This window comes from Mustelus asterias, chromosome 10 (genome assembly GCF_964213995.1).
Source record: "Mustelus asterias chromosome 10, sMusAst1.hap1.1, whole genome shotgun sequence".
Classification (NCBI taxonomy): Eukaryota; Metazoa; Chordata; class Chondrichthyes; order Carcharhiniformes; family Triakidae; genus Mustelus; species Mustelus asterias.
This window is the reverse complement of record NC_135810.1, coordinates 56,322,822-56,337,895: the sequence shown is the minus strand read 5'-3', so window position 1 is coordinate 56,337,895 and position 15,074 is coordinate 56,322,822. Positions and strand designations below refer to the sequence as shown.

Genomic DNA, 15,074 nt, shown 5'->3' with positions numbered 1-15,074 from the left:
ATGAAGCTTCTATTTTAATGCCCATGTCGTCAAGCTATCACACTAATGTATTCAAATTGATTAGCCCTTTTCTGCTTTCATATTTGCACAATGCCAACTGTGTTTGGGCAAGATGCCACCTGTACAATTTCATCATTGATTCATAACCAAATATTTGACATGTTACCTTGGAATACAAATTCCCCATTTGACTGTTCCTGCTGGAATCAATTAAAGTGGAAGGGATAAATGTTCCACTAGCTTCACAATAAGGGGTACCCCAAGTAGAAAACAATTAAGTTTCCACTGTTCATGGGGGAATTACACAAAAGTTTAGTACTGTTTTTAAATCTGGAAACATGTCATATTGCTCAGGGTCATGCAGGAAAGTAACTAACTAACCCAGTTATTACTACTAAAAAGATTCACCCAGTTACAATAAATGCCATGATCTTGAGCAGAAAGATCTTGCTCTTTTAAATAAAAACCCCTGATGGTTATTTTTTTCATACACAAAATATTGTAATGAGCTGTTAGGGGGTTTTCTTTAAAAAAGATCACAAGATTGGACTGTTGTTAATCACTCTCAGTCAGGGCATTGGTGTCCATGCTACATGAGTAATGGTAAAATAGGCCAACATTATGAAGTGCTTCGAAAGGTTAGTCATGGCATGAATCAATTCCAGCCTCCCGGACTGCCTGGATCCACTACAGTTTGCCTACTGCCGCAACAGGTCCACAGCAGATGCCATTTCCCTGGCCCTGCACACAACCCTGGAACACCTAGATAACAATGTCAGACTCCTATTTATTGACTACAGCTCAGCCTTCGACACTATTATTCCCACGAAACTCATCTGCAAACTCCGTCGCCTGGGCCTCGGCATCTCCCTCTGCGACTGGATCCTGAACTTCCTAACTGTTATGAGTGTTATGGTAAGGCTATATAAGGCATTGGTGAGGCCGAATTTGGAGTATTGTGTACAGTTTTGGTCACCTAGTTACAGGAAGGATGTAAATAAGGTTGAAAGAGTGCAGAGAAGGTTCACAAGGATGTTGCCGGGACTTGAGAAGCTGAGTTACAGAGAGAGATTGAATAGGTTGGGACTTTATTCCCTGGAGCGTAGAAGATTGAGGGGAGATTTGATAGAGGTGTATAAGATTTTGATGGGTATAGATAGAGTAAGTGCAAGCAGGCTTTTTCCGCTGAGGCTAGGGGAGAAAACAACCAGAGGGCATGGGTTAAGGGTGAAAGGAGAAAAGTTTAAAGGGAATATTAGGGGGGGCTTCTTCACGCAGAGAGTGGTGGGAGTGTGGAATGAGCTGCCGGATAAAGTGGTAAATGCGGGGTCACTTTTAACATTTAAGAAAAACTTGGACGGGTTCATAGATGAGAGGGGTGTGGAGGGATATGGTCCAAGTGCAGGTCAGTGGGACTAGGCAAAAAATGGTTCGGCACAGCCAAGAAGGGCCAAAAGGCCTGTTTCTGAGCTGTAATTTTCTATGGTTCTAACTCACAGACCACAATCAGTAAGGATAGGCAACAACACCTCCTCCACGATCATCCTCAACACTGGTGCCCCACAAGGCTATGTTCTCAGCTCCCTACTCCTTATACACCTATAACTGTACGGCCAAATCCCCCTCCAATTCGATTTTCAAGTTTGCTGACGACACCACTGTAGTGGGTCGGATCTCAAACAATGACGAGACAGAGTACAGGAATGAGATAGAAAATCTGGTGAACTGGTGCGGCAAGAATAATCTCTCCCTCAATGTCAACAAAACGAAGGAGATTGTCATCGACTTCAGGAAGCGTAAAGGAGAACATGCCCCTGTCTACATCAATGGAGACGAAGTAGAAAGGGTCGAGAGCTTCATGTTTTTAGGTGGAGAGATCACAAACAACCTGTCCTGGTCCCCCCATGCTGACACTATAGTTAAGAAAGCCCACCAACGCCTCTACTTTCTCAGAAGACTAAGGAAATTTGGCATATCAGCTACGATTCTCACCAACTTTTACAGATGCACCATAGAAAGCATTCTTTCTGGTTGTATCACAGCTTGGTATGGCTCCTACTCTGCCCAAGACTGCAAGGAACTACAAAAGGTCGTGAATGTAGCCCAATCCATCACGCAAACCAGCCTCCCATCCATTGACTTTGTCTACACTTCCTGCTGCCTCAGCAAAGCAGCCAGCATAATTAAGGACCCCACACATCCTGGACATTCTCTCTTCCACCTGCTTCCTTCGAGAAAGATACAAAAGTCTGAGTCACGTACCAATCGACTCAAGAACAGCTTCTTCCCTGCTGCTGTCAGACTTTTGAATGGACTTACCTTGCATTAAGTTGATCTTTCTCTACACCCTAGCTATGACTGTAACACTACATTCTGCACTCTCTCGTTTCCTTCTCTATGAACGGTATGTTTTTGTCTGTATAGCGCGCAAGAAACAATACTTTTCACTGTATGTTAATACATGTGACAATAATAAATCAAATCAAATCATTCTCATTTCCAATTTCTACACCTGAAATGGTCACCTGTCTTTTCGCTTTCTGGATGCTGAATATTCTGATGCCTATTTCAAGCAGGTTTTGTTTTCATTTCAAATGGCCAATATTTGCAGTTGTTGTTCCCCTGCCCTCCAACCCCCAGTTTCCTAACAATGAACGAGAATGATGGCATCACTGGTAAGATCTCTCCAGTTTCCCTCTGTATCTGCCACAAAGTGTGATCCAGTAAATGCTGCGAGGTGTCATTTCCTAGTTTTATTTTTGCAGAATACAGTCTCAGTTTAATTGGCAATTTGACTTGAGGAATTGCATGAGGGAACTTCAAAGTGTGCATCAACTGCTTTTCAGACATGCTGAGGGTTGTCAAAACTCCCAGAAGCTACTTCTAAGGGCCCAGAAGGATGGCAGACCTCACCTTTCCTGTAGTTGGAAGCAGCAGTTTCAGTTGCAAATGGAGAGCTGATACCAGTAAGAAGGTGACTAAAGCTCTCTCTTCACATATTGTCCTTGTTGTCTGCTCACGGTTGCTAATCATGACTCTCCACACATCTCTATGCCATGATATTGGAACTGGGCAAAAAGAGGCCACCCATGCTGTCAGCGTTAAGTAGCACATTGAGCTAGTACTGAAAGATTGTTTCTACTAGGGGGCAAATGGAGAACAAGGGAAACTGAGAATTCTCACTATGGATCAGTACATCATTTACCTCACAAGTTACATTGTTGACTAAATAAGGACTGGCAGCTGCCTATTGTTCGTGCTGTGGAGCTGGAAGGAGCATCCTTGTTATCCACAGAACAGAATGTTAAAAACAATTCCTGCCATTTCTTCAGTGGAACCTTTAAGCACCACTGAGTAGGTTGTTGTTGAATTGGATAAATTAGTCAGAGGTTGCAAGGTACATGCTCCAACTAGTTTTTCACGTATTTTGTGACAAGATTCTAAAACTGGCACAGAACACTTCTTTAAATATTTCAATTGAGTTTAGGACGGTGCCATGGATGTCAAAAAATAGTGAGGCACAATATGGTGCAGCTATACCACTTACCCAGACAAGATGAAGGACCACATGCTCAGAAATTAGCATACATTATGCCCCTTTTACCCCCAAAAGTGAGTAGAACACATATCAATTTCTACCTCAGTATGTCAAAATAACTTTGGCAGAATGCAGTTCACATCAGTATGTCAGATTAGGCCCAACAGTAACTTCATTGTAATGTCAATGTAAGCCTACTTGTTACTAATAAATAAACTTTACTGTAACATAGAAACTGAATTTAACATCCTGGTGCAATGTTTGCATCCCAAAGCACATCATAACAAATAAATGACAGTTGAAGTAGTCACTGTTATAGAGGAAAATGCAGAATCAAATTAGTGGACAACATGGTACCACAACTGCCAAATTAAATGAATTAACAGGTGTTGTTGAACAAAGAATATTTGGTTGGGCCAAGGGGAGAACTCCCTTTTCATCTTTGAGAAATACCATGGAAGTTATCATTAATTAGTAGAAGCACACAGTACTTAATTTTAACATTTCATCCAGTTAAGATGATTCCCTCTGCGTTGTGATTAGCCACCTTCTTGAACCATTGAACCCTGAGGTGAAGGTACTCCTACAGTGCAGTTAGGTAGGGTGTACCAGGATTTTGACCCAGTGACAATAGAGGGAATGTGATTTATGCAAGTTAGGATGGTTTGTGTCTTGGTGGGGAACTTAGTGACGGCATTCCCAGGCACCTAACTGGTAGGTTGGAAAGAGCTGTGGATGAAGCCTTGGTGAGTTGCTGCAATGCATACTATGGATAGCACACACCAGTCACAGTGCCTCAAAGGTGGAGGGAGTAGATATTTGAGGTGGTGGAAGGTTTACCAATCAAACAAACTGCTTTGCCCTGGATGCTAATGAACTTTGTGATCGTTGTTCTAGCTGCACACAAGGTGGCAAGCGGAGAGGGTTCTAACACACTCCTTACTTTCGTCTCCTAGATGCTGGAAAGGCTTTGTTTAGGTATAGGAGGTCAGACATTTACTATCGAATACCCAGCTGAATGTGGTCTTTGTGGAACCCAAATTGTGCATTGGTGTGCAAGTTATTGATGACTATTACACTGTTGATTTCTCCTGCATCACTTTTCTGATGATTGAAAGTAGGCCGATGGAACAGTAATTGGTTGGGTTTTAGTTGTCCTGGAGATATCTGGGCAATTTGCCATATTAGCTATCAGTCAATGTTGTAGCTGTACGTTGGCTAGTTGGTTAATACTGATACACAGATATTCAGCACTATAGCTAGCATATCTGGACCAGTAGCTTCTTCTGTGTCCTATGCACTCAGCCGTTTCTTTTTTTACCTCCAAAATATACTTTATTCATAAAACTGGCAAAAGTACATCATATAACAATTCAAATTTGACATTACATAAAGTGCAGTATAGTTCAATTTCTATTAGTATAATACATAGCATCTCACCATTTACATTACAGGTTATATTTATAATTGACATTTAATTTCATACCAAAGATTCTCTGGTGCATGCCTGGCTTGTCCATTACTAGTACCATGTTGAGGCAAAACCGTACGTGCAGTGAGTGTGAAGCCAAAAGTTTTCCCAGGTGACATTATTGGAGACGGAAGAAGTTATTCCACCAATGCAAGAGGATGAACAGAATGGACACCATTAATCAGTGGATAATATGAATGTCTTGCAGCAAAAGCTAAACATTAAAGTTCCAGATACAGTAGCTAATTTTGAAAGACTTATTTATCATTAAATGTTGATTTATCAAGATCCAGAAGACTGTTCATTATTCATACGGCAATTTATAAAGCTCAATTGCCTGTGTCCTAATTTCCACCAAGTACCTTTCATCCATCACTTCCGAGCTTACATGACCAGTCCAGCGATGCCTTGCTTTTTAATCCTTCAGTTTGAGTTCCACCAGGGTCACTCAGCTCTTGACCTCATTAATGCTTAATGACCATCGTCTGGCAGCTCTGACATCCATCATTATGAAGTGCTTTGAAAGGTTATTCATGGCACGAATCAATTCCAGCATCCTGGACTGCCAGGATCCCACTATAGTTTGCCTACCGCCGCAACAGGTCCACAGCAGATGCCATCTCCCTGGCCCTGCACTCAACCCTGGAACACCTAGATAACCTATGTCAGACTCCTATTTATTGACTACAGCTCAGCCTTCGATACCATTATGCCTATGAAACTCATCTCCAAACTCCGTGACCTGGGCCTTGGCTCCTCCCTCTGCAACTGGATCCTGAACTTCCTAACCCATAGACCACAATCAATAAGGATAGGCAACAACACCTCCTCCACGATCATCCTCAACACTGGTGCTCCGCGAGGCTGTGTTCTCAGCCCCCTACTATACTCCTTATATACCTATGATTATGTGGCCAAATTCCCTTCCAACTTAATTTTCCACCTTAGTGGGTCGGATCTCAAACAGTGATGAGACAGAGTACAGGAATGAGATAGAGAAGCTGGTGAACTGGTGCGGCAACAATAGTCTCTCCCTCAATGCCAACAAAACGAAGGAGATTGTCATCGACTTCAGGAAGCGTAGAGGAGAACATGCCCCTGTCTACATCAATGTGGATGAAGTAGAAAGGGTCAAGAGCTTCAAACTTTTAGTTGTCCAGTTCACCAACAACCTGTCCTGGTCCCTCCATGCCGATACTATAGTTAAGAAAGCCCACCAACGCCTCTACTTTCTCAGAAGACTAAGGAAAATTGGCATGTCAGCTACGACTCTCACCAACTTTTACAGATGCACCATAGAAAGCATTCTTTCTGGTTGTATCACAGCTTGGTATGGCTCCTGCTCTGCCCAAGACCACAAGAAACTACAAAAGGTCGTAAATGTAGCCCAATCTATCACACAAACCAGCCTCCCATCCATTGACTGTCTATATTTCCTATTGCCTCGGCAAAGCAGCCAGCATAATTAAGGACCCCACACACCCTGGACATTCTCTCTTCCACTTTCTTCCATCGGGAAAAAGATACGGCATGGGGGGACCAGGACAGATTGTCTGTGACCTGGATACCTAAAAACCTGAAGCTCTCGACCCTTTCTACTTCGTCCCCATTGATGTTGACAGGGGCATGTTCTCCTCTACACTCCACGCAAGTGTCAGAGAATGAGTATGTCCAACAAGAGAGAATCTAACCATCAGCCCATGACATTAAATGCTATTACCATTACAGAAACCCACACTATGAACATTCTCAGGGTTACTATTGGCCAGATACTGAACTGGACTAGCAATATAAATACTGCGGCTGAACAGCAGGGTCAGAGGCTAGGAGTCCTGCAGCAAGTAACTCGTCTCTTGATTCTCCAATGCCCAGCCACCATCTAAAACGTATAAGTCAGGAGTGTAATGTAATGAACCCCGTTCTCCTGGATGAATGCAGCTCCAACAACACTCAAGAAGCTTGACACCATCCAGGACAAAGCAGCCCACTTGATTGGCACCCCATCCACAAATATCTTTCCATCCACCACCGACGCACAGTGGCAGCTGTGTGTACCATCTTGTTGTTCATCCATCGTCGTCGATGAGGACTTCGACACCATTAGTCATTATGAAGCTGGATGTGGTGTGTCCGAAGATGACTGATCAGGCCAATTCGGGCACGGAATGTCCTGGCACATATTGGGAAAACTTGTGTAGGCGCTGTAGTTGTTGCGCTGGTGGCTCTGGACTTGCGCAGCTCGCGCTTAAGTTGTGCTTCAGCATTGCGCCTTGCTTCATAAGCTTGACAGCCCTTGTGGATGAGGCAGCGCCAGGTAGGGCGGTTTTGTGCCAGCGTTTCCCAGGTGGTCGTGTCTATGTCAAGCGACTTCAGGGAGGTCTTGAGTGTGTCTTTGTAACGTTTCTTCTGCCCTCCATGCGAGTGTCTTCCAGCAGAGAGTTCCCCAAAAAGGAGCTGCTTGGGTATGCGCTCGTCCGGCATATGGATGACATGACGTGCCCACCGGGTCTGTGCTCTCATCAGCAGTGTGTGGACTGATGGTAGACTTGCTCTAGAGAGAACTTCAGTGTCTGGTACTTTGTCTTGCCATCTGATGCGTAATATTCTGCGAAGTCAAGTCATGTGAAAATGATTGAGCTGTCTTGCATGCCTTCGATATACAGTCCACGTTTCACAGGCATACAGGAGGGTAGTGAGTACCACGGCGCTGTAGACTTTCAGTTTTGTTGCTGGGCTGATTCCTCGACGTTCCCATACAGTGGAACTCAGTCTACCGAAAGCAGAACTTGCCTTTGCTATTCTGCAGTTAACTTCTGTATCAATAGTCACTGCTCGGGAGAGGGTACTGCCAAGATAAGTGAACTGGTCCACTGCCTGTAGTTTCTGCCCTTTGATTGTGATTATGGATTCTGTGTACGGTGCATGAGGAGCAGGCTGGTGCATGACTTCGGCCTTTTTAATGTTGATGGTGAGTCCAAAGTTGTCACAAGCCATGGAAAATTTGTCCATACCGACTTGCATCCCTGGCTCTGAGCCAGTATACAGGGCGCAGTCATCGGCAAAAAGGAAGTCTCTCAGAACAGTCTCCTTTACTTTGGTAATAGCTTGAAGTCTCCTCAGGTTGAAGAGCTTCCCATCCACTCTGTACTTAAGGCTGATTCCAGCAACACTGTCCTGGAAGGCATCATTCAGCATGGCAGTAAACATCATGCTGAACAATGCGGGTGCGAGCACACAGCCCTGTTTGACACCATTCGTAACTGGGAATGCCTCAGAGGATTCGCCGCTGTTCAGTACCCTGGCCATCATGCCATCATGGAACTCGCGTACCATCTGAATGAATTTGGGGGGGCAGCCGAACTTTGACATGATCCTCCATAGGCCTTGTCGGCTGACAGTGTCGAAGGCTTTTGCAAGGTCAACAAAGATTGTGTAGAGCTCCCGATTCTGCTCCTGACACTTCTCCTGAAGTTGACACGCGGCAAAAATCATGTCAATAATCCCGCAACCTTTGCGGAAGCCACACTGTGACTCTGGAAGCAGGCCCAGCTCCAGATGAGTGACCAGACGATTCAGCAGGACTCTTGCGAGGGTTTTTCCTGCGATGGAGAGCAGCGAGATTCCTTGATGGTTGTCACATACTTGCCGATTGCCCTTCCTCTTGTAGAGGTGTACGATGGAAGCATCTTTAAGTTCCTGAGGAATGGATCCTTGCTTCCAAAAGGACTGGAACAACTCGGTGAGCTTCTCGATAAGTACAGGACCAGCAGCTTTGTAGATCTCTGCGGGTATGGCGTCTGCCCCTGGGGCTTTGTCACTAGATAGCTGGCTAACAGAATTCGTGACTTTGTCTACTACCGGTGGGTCATCCATGGCGCTGTTGATATCGACCTGGGAAATCCTGTCTATCGCCTCATCGTTAATAGATGACGGTCGGTTGAGGACGGCTTCAAAGTGTTCAGCCCATCTCTGCAGGATCTGAGCCCTCTCTGTAATGAGGGTTGTACCATCTGTACTCAGGAGGGGGGAACTCCCGAGAGATTGAGGTCCGTAGAGAATGTTGAGGGCTTCATAGAACCACTTCAAGTCGTTTATGTCAGCGTATCCCTGTGTTTCATCTGCCTTGGCGCTCAGCCAGGCATCCTGCATTTTACGCAGTTTATTCTGGACTGTCAAAGATGATTCTGGATAGGAGCGAAAGTAACAGGGTACTTGTTATGGGGGACTTTAACTTTACAAATATTGACTGGAAAAGCTATAGTTCGAGTACTTTAGAGGGGTCAGTTTTTGTCCAATGTGCGCAGGAAGGCTTCCTGACACAGTATGTAGATAGACCAACAAGAGGCGAGGCCACATTGGATTTGGTACTGGGTAATGAACCAGGCCAGGTGTTAAGACTTGGAGGTCGGTGAGCACTTTGGTGATAGTGACCACAATTTGATTACGTTTACCTTAGCAATGGAAAGGGATAGGTATATTCCGAAGGGCAAAAGTTATAGCTGGGGAAAGGAAATTATGATCCGATTAGGCGAGATTTAGGTGGCATAGGTTGGGGAAGGAAACTGCAGGGGATGGGCACAATTGTAATGTGGAGCTTGTTCAAGGAACAGCTACTACGCGTCCTCGATAAATATGTACCTGTCAGGCAGGGAGGAAGCAGTCGTGTGAGGGAACCGTGGTTTACTAAAGAGGTGGAATCTCTTTTGAAGAGGAAGAAGGAGACTTATCTTAAGATGAGACGTAAAGGCTCAGTTAGGGCGCTTGAGAGTTACAAGTTAGCCAGGAAGGACCTAAAGAAAGAGTTAAGAAGAGCCAGGAGGGGACATGAGAAGTCTTTGGCAGGTCGGATCAAGGAAAACCCTAAAGCTTTCTATAGGTATGTCAGGAGTAAAAGAATGACTAGGGTAAGATTAGGGCCAGTCAAGGACAGTAGGGGGAAGTTGTGCGTGGAGTCTGAAGAGATAGGAGAGGCACTAAATGAATATTTTTCATCGATATTCACACAGGAGAGGGACAGTGTTGTTGAGGGGAGTACTGAGATGCAGGCTGTTGGACTGGACGGGATTGAGGTTCATAAGGAGGAGGTGTTAGCAATTCTGGAAAGGGTAAAAATAGATAAGTCCCCTGGGCCGGATGGGATTTATCCTAGGATTCTCTGGGAGGCTAGAGAGGAGATTGCAGAGCCTTTGGCTTTGATCTTTGTGTCGTCATTGTCTACAGAAACAGTGCCAGAAGACTGGAGGATAGCAAATGTTGTCCCCTTGTTCAAGAAGGGGAGTAGGGACAACCCTGGTAATTATAGACCGGTGAGCCTTACTTCTGTTGTGGGCAAAGTTTTGGAAAGGATTATAAGAGATAGGATTTATAATCACCTAGAAAGGAATAATTTGATTGGGGATAGACAGCACGGTTTTGTGAAGGGTAGGTCGTGCCTCACAAACCTTCTTGAGTTCTTTGAGAAGGAGACCAAAGAGGTGGATGAGGGTAAAGCGGTTGATGTGGTGTATATGGATTTCAGCAAAGCGTTTGATAAGGTTCCCCATGGTAAGCTATTGCAGAAAATACGGACACATGGGATTGAGGGTGATTTAGTGGTTTGGATCAGGAATTGGCTAGCTGTAAGAAAACAGTGGTTGATGGGAAATGTTCATCCTGGAGTTCAGTTACTAGTGGTGTACCGCAAGGATCTGTTTTGGGGCCACTGCTGTTTGTCATTTTTATAAATGACCTGGATGAGGGCGTAGAAGGATGGATTAGTAAATTTGCGGATGACACTAAAGTCGGTGGAGTTGTAGACAGTGCGGAGGGAAGTGGCAGGTTACAGAGCTGGGCTAAGAGGTGGCAAATGGAGTTTAATGCGGAAAAGTGTGAGGTGATTCACTTTAGAAGGAGTAACAGGAATACAGAGTACTGGGCTAATGGTAAGAGGGATCTGGGTGTCCATGTGTATCGATCCCTGAAAGTTGGCACCCAGGTTGATAGGGTTGTTAAGAAGGCATACGGTGTGTTAACTTTTTTTGGTAGAGGGATTGAGTTTCGGAGCCGTGAGGTCATGCTGCAACTGTACAAAACTCTGGTGCGGCCGCATTTGGAGTATTGCGTACAGTTCTGGTCGCCGCATTATAGGAAAGATGTGGAAGCGTTGGAAAGGGTGCAGAGGAGATTTACCAGGATGTTGCCTGGTATGGTGGGAAGATCGTATGAGGAAAGGCTGAGGGACTTGAGGTTGTTTTCGTTAGAGAGAAGAAGGTTAAGAGGTGACTTAATAGAGGCATACAAGATGATCAGAGGATTAGATAGGGTGGATAGTGAGAGTCTTTTTCCTCGGATGGTGATGGCTAACACGAGGGGACATAGCTTTAAATTGAGAGGTGATAGATATAGGACAGATGTCAGAGGTAGGTTCTTTACTCAGAGAGTAGTAAGGGCGTGGAATGCCCTGCCTGCAGCAGTAGTGGACTCGTCACCATTAAGAGCATTCAAATGGTTATTGGATAAACATATGGATGATAGTGGAATAGTGTAGATTAGAGGGGCTTTAGATTGGTTTCACTGGTCGGTGCAACATCGAGGGCCGAAGGGCCTGTACTGCGCTGTAATGTTCTATGTTCTATGTCCTGCGAGCACTGGTAAAGGTGTTTTTCTTGGCAGCTGATGATGGGTCATTCTGACAGGCACGATGAAGATGGTGCTTTTCAACAAGTAGAGCCTGTATCTCCTCATCAAACCAGTCATGCTGCTTGCGGGTAGAGGGCCTGAGCATCTTCATTGCAGATGAATGGACAGCATCCCTGAAGCGTTCCCAGTCGTCCTCAGCGCTGCCTGCGAGGTGTAGGTCAGCAAGCTTGGTTTCTAAGTCTTCAGCCAGTGCTGAAGCTATGCTGGAGTTCTTTAGCTTGGCCACATTGATTCTTTTCATAACCTTGCTTCCTTGTGGTCGCCTCTTGGGTCTGATGCGGAGCCTCATTTTGGAGACAATGAGCCTGTGATCTGTCCAACAGTCAGCACCACACATGGCCTTGGTCACTCTGACATCCTGCCTGTCTTCTCCTGGCAATGACATAGTCGATAAGATGCCAGTCCTTAGAGCGGGGGGGGGAACCAGGAGGTCTTGTTATGGGTAGGCAGACGGAAGATTGTGTTGGGGTTGAGGAGGTCATGTGCTGCACAGGTCTTCATTAAGAGTAGGCCGTTACTGTTACACTTGCCTACTCCATGCCTCCCAACGACTCCTGACCAGAATGCAGAGTCACACCCTACTCTTGCATTGAAGTCGCCAAGCAAGATCAGCTTGTAGTATCTACACCTTTAGGGGTGTATGGGGTGTCAGGGAGGGGTAGTACATCTGGTGGGGGAACATGTCGCTTCCTTTTTAGGGTGGTTCGTCCACCTTTGGTCCCCACCTGGCACTCAGCTCTCACCTCTGGCTCCCCATGGCTGTTTGCATGCGACAGCGGCCACACGCCGGGCAACGGCTTCAACAAGCCAGCTAAATCAAGTGAGGGTAGCCGATGGGTCTCAACCCTCGGTGAGATTGGGAGATGTCTATCCCAGCATATGAAGACAGACTCCGGCGGATCGAGCGGACGAGACCAATGGAAGGTCCAACGGTCAAGAAGGCGGTCTCTGCAAGCATCGTGGAACGCGAAGAGCAGGACAAGACACAGTAGACGTCCTGGTCACCCACTGCGCCTAATCCCATCTCCAGCCGTCTCGACTCTTGTCTTACCACTGGATCCAGATGGGAATTGGGAAGAGAGTGAGGCTGACGCTGCGCAACTCTCCCTCACTTTAATCCGAATCACGCGCTAGTCTCGACACCATCATTATCATTATTATCACCGTCCTGTTCAGCCTTTGAATTCCTGTGGCGATGGGCGAGTGACGAAGCAGCAGGTGTGGATACACTGGGAGCTGTAGTCACGGACCTGCACACAGGCGGCTCAGGTCTAATGGTCGTTTTCCGCTGACCGAAGCAGCAGTGAAACTCAGCGTCTACCTGGGCGAATGAGCAGCCCTCTTCAGGAATGCACTGCTCACCTCCATAGAATGAGGAAGGGGCTAGAAAAGGTGCCCTAAACATTGCCTGCTTCACTACACCCTGTAAGAGTTTTAACAACACCAGGTTAAAGTCCAACAGGTTTATTTGGTAGCAAATACCATAAGCTTTCGGAGCACTGCTCCTTCAGTGCTCCGAAAGCTAATGGCATTTGCTACCAAATAAACCTGTTTGACTTTAACCTGGTGTTGTTAAAACTCTTACTGTATTTACCCCCGTCCAACGCCGGTATCTCCACATCATCACTACATCCTGGCCAGTTTACCGCGGCTGGCGGGGATCCCATTTTGTGGTCGAACAAACAAAATAAAACACAAGGTGACACCGCTCACCATTGGCACTTGGAACGTGCGCACGCTTTTGGACAACCCTACAACAGATAGACCAGAGAGAAGAACAGCCGTAGTTGCTAGAGAGCTTGCAAGATACAACATTGACATTGCAGCCCTGAGTGAAACTCATCTTGCCAACGTAGGTCAGCTGACTGAAACGGGAGGTGGATACACTTTTTTCTGGAGCGGTCGCGGCAGCGATGAGCGTCGTGATGCTGCAGTTGGATTCGCCGTCAGGAATCGCCTTGTTCGGAAACTTGCTAGTCTCCTCAAGGGTGTGAATGGCCGGCTTATGACATTACAGCTTCCGCTACAGAACAGAAGTCAAGCCACCCTGATCAGCACTTATGCCCCCACAATGAACAACCCGGACGAGATGAAAGACAAGTTCTATGAAGAACTAGACGCCCTACTATCAGCAGTAAGTAGTACCGACAAGCTGATCTTGTTTGGCGACTTCAATGCAAAAGTAGGGTGTGACTCTGCATTCTGGTCGGGAGTCCATCTACAGGATGCACCGCAGCAACTCACTAAGGCTCCTTAGACAGCACATTCCAAACCCATGACTGCCACCATCTATGTCAAGGGCAGATGATGTATAGGAACACCACCACTTGGAATTTCCCTTCCAAGCCACGCATTATCCTAACTTGGAAATATATTTCCATTCCTTCACTGTCGCTGAGTCAGAATCCTGAAAATCCCTCTCTAGCAGCACCGTGGGTGTAATGACATCACATAGAGTCATAGTGGTTTACTGCATGGAAACAGGCCCTTTGGCCCAACTTGTCCATGCCGCCCTTTTTTTTTAAACCCCTAAGCTAGTCCCAATTGCCCGCATTTGGCCCATATCCCTCTATACCCATCTTACCCATGTAACTGTCTAAATGCTTTTTAAAAGACAAAATTGTACCCGCTTCTACTGCTATCTCTGGCAGCTTGTTCCAGATCCTCACCACCCTCTGGACACTTTTGTATCGCTCCCCTCTCACCTTAAATCTATGCCCTTTAGTTTTAGACTCCCCTCCCTTTGGGAAAAGATATTGACTATCTAGCTAATCTATGCCCTTCATTATTTTATAGATCTCTATAAGATCACACTTTAGCCTTCTAGGCACCAGAGAAAAAAGTCCCAGTCTATCCAGCCTCTCCTTATAACTCAAACCATCAAGTCCCAGTAGCATCCTGGTAAATCTTTTCTGCACTCTTTCCAATTTAATAATATCCTTTCTATAGAAATAGGGTTACCAGAACTATACACAGTATTCCAAGTGTGGCCTTACCAATGTTTTGTACAACTTCAACAAAACGTCCCAACTCCTGTATTCAATGACCAATGAAACCAAGCATGCTGAATGCCTCCTTCACAACTCTGCCCACCGGTGACTCCACTTTCAAGGAGCTATGAACCTGTACCCCTAGATCTCTTTGCTCTGTAAATTTCCCCAACACCTACCACTAACAGAGCTGCAGCAGCTCAAGAAGGCAGCTCCTCACCACCTTCTCATGGGCAATTAGGGATGGGCAACAAATGTTGGTCTATCCAGCGAAACTGACATCCCATGAATTACTTTTTAAAAGTTCAAATATTCAATATATACAGTGCGATTCCAGCTCAATTTGATTCAAAACACTGTGTAGCTCTTTCAAGTCTGACTATACTTATGATGTGGA

At 45.7% G+C, this 15,074-nt stretch overlaps 1 long non-coding RNA gene across 1 annotated transcript in view; it reads right to left on the bottom strand.

The window, feature by feature from the left end:
* The window catches only part of LOC144499609 (uncharacterized), a 31,563-nt gene extending 26,481 nt beyond the window's left edge, over positions 1-5,082 (bottom strand). The window contains exon 1 of the long non-coding RNA XR_013498871.1: positions 5,025-5,082. This is a non-coding gene — a long non-coding RNA (uncharacterized LOC144499609). The remainder of the gene's footprint in view (positions 1-5,024) is intronic.
* Positions 5,083-15,074: the final 9,992 nt, after the last annotated feature.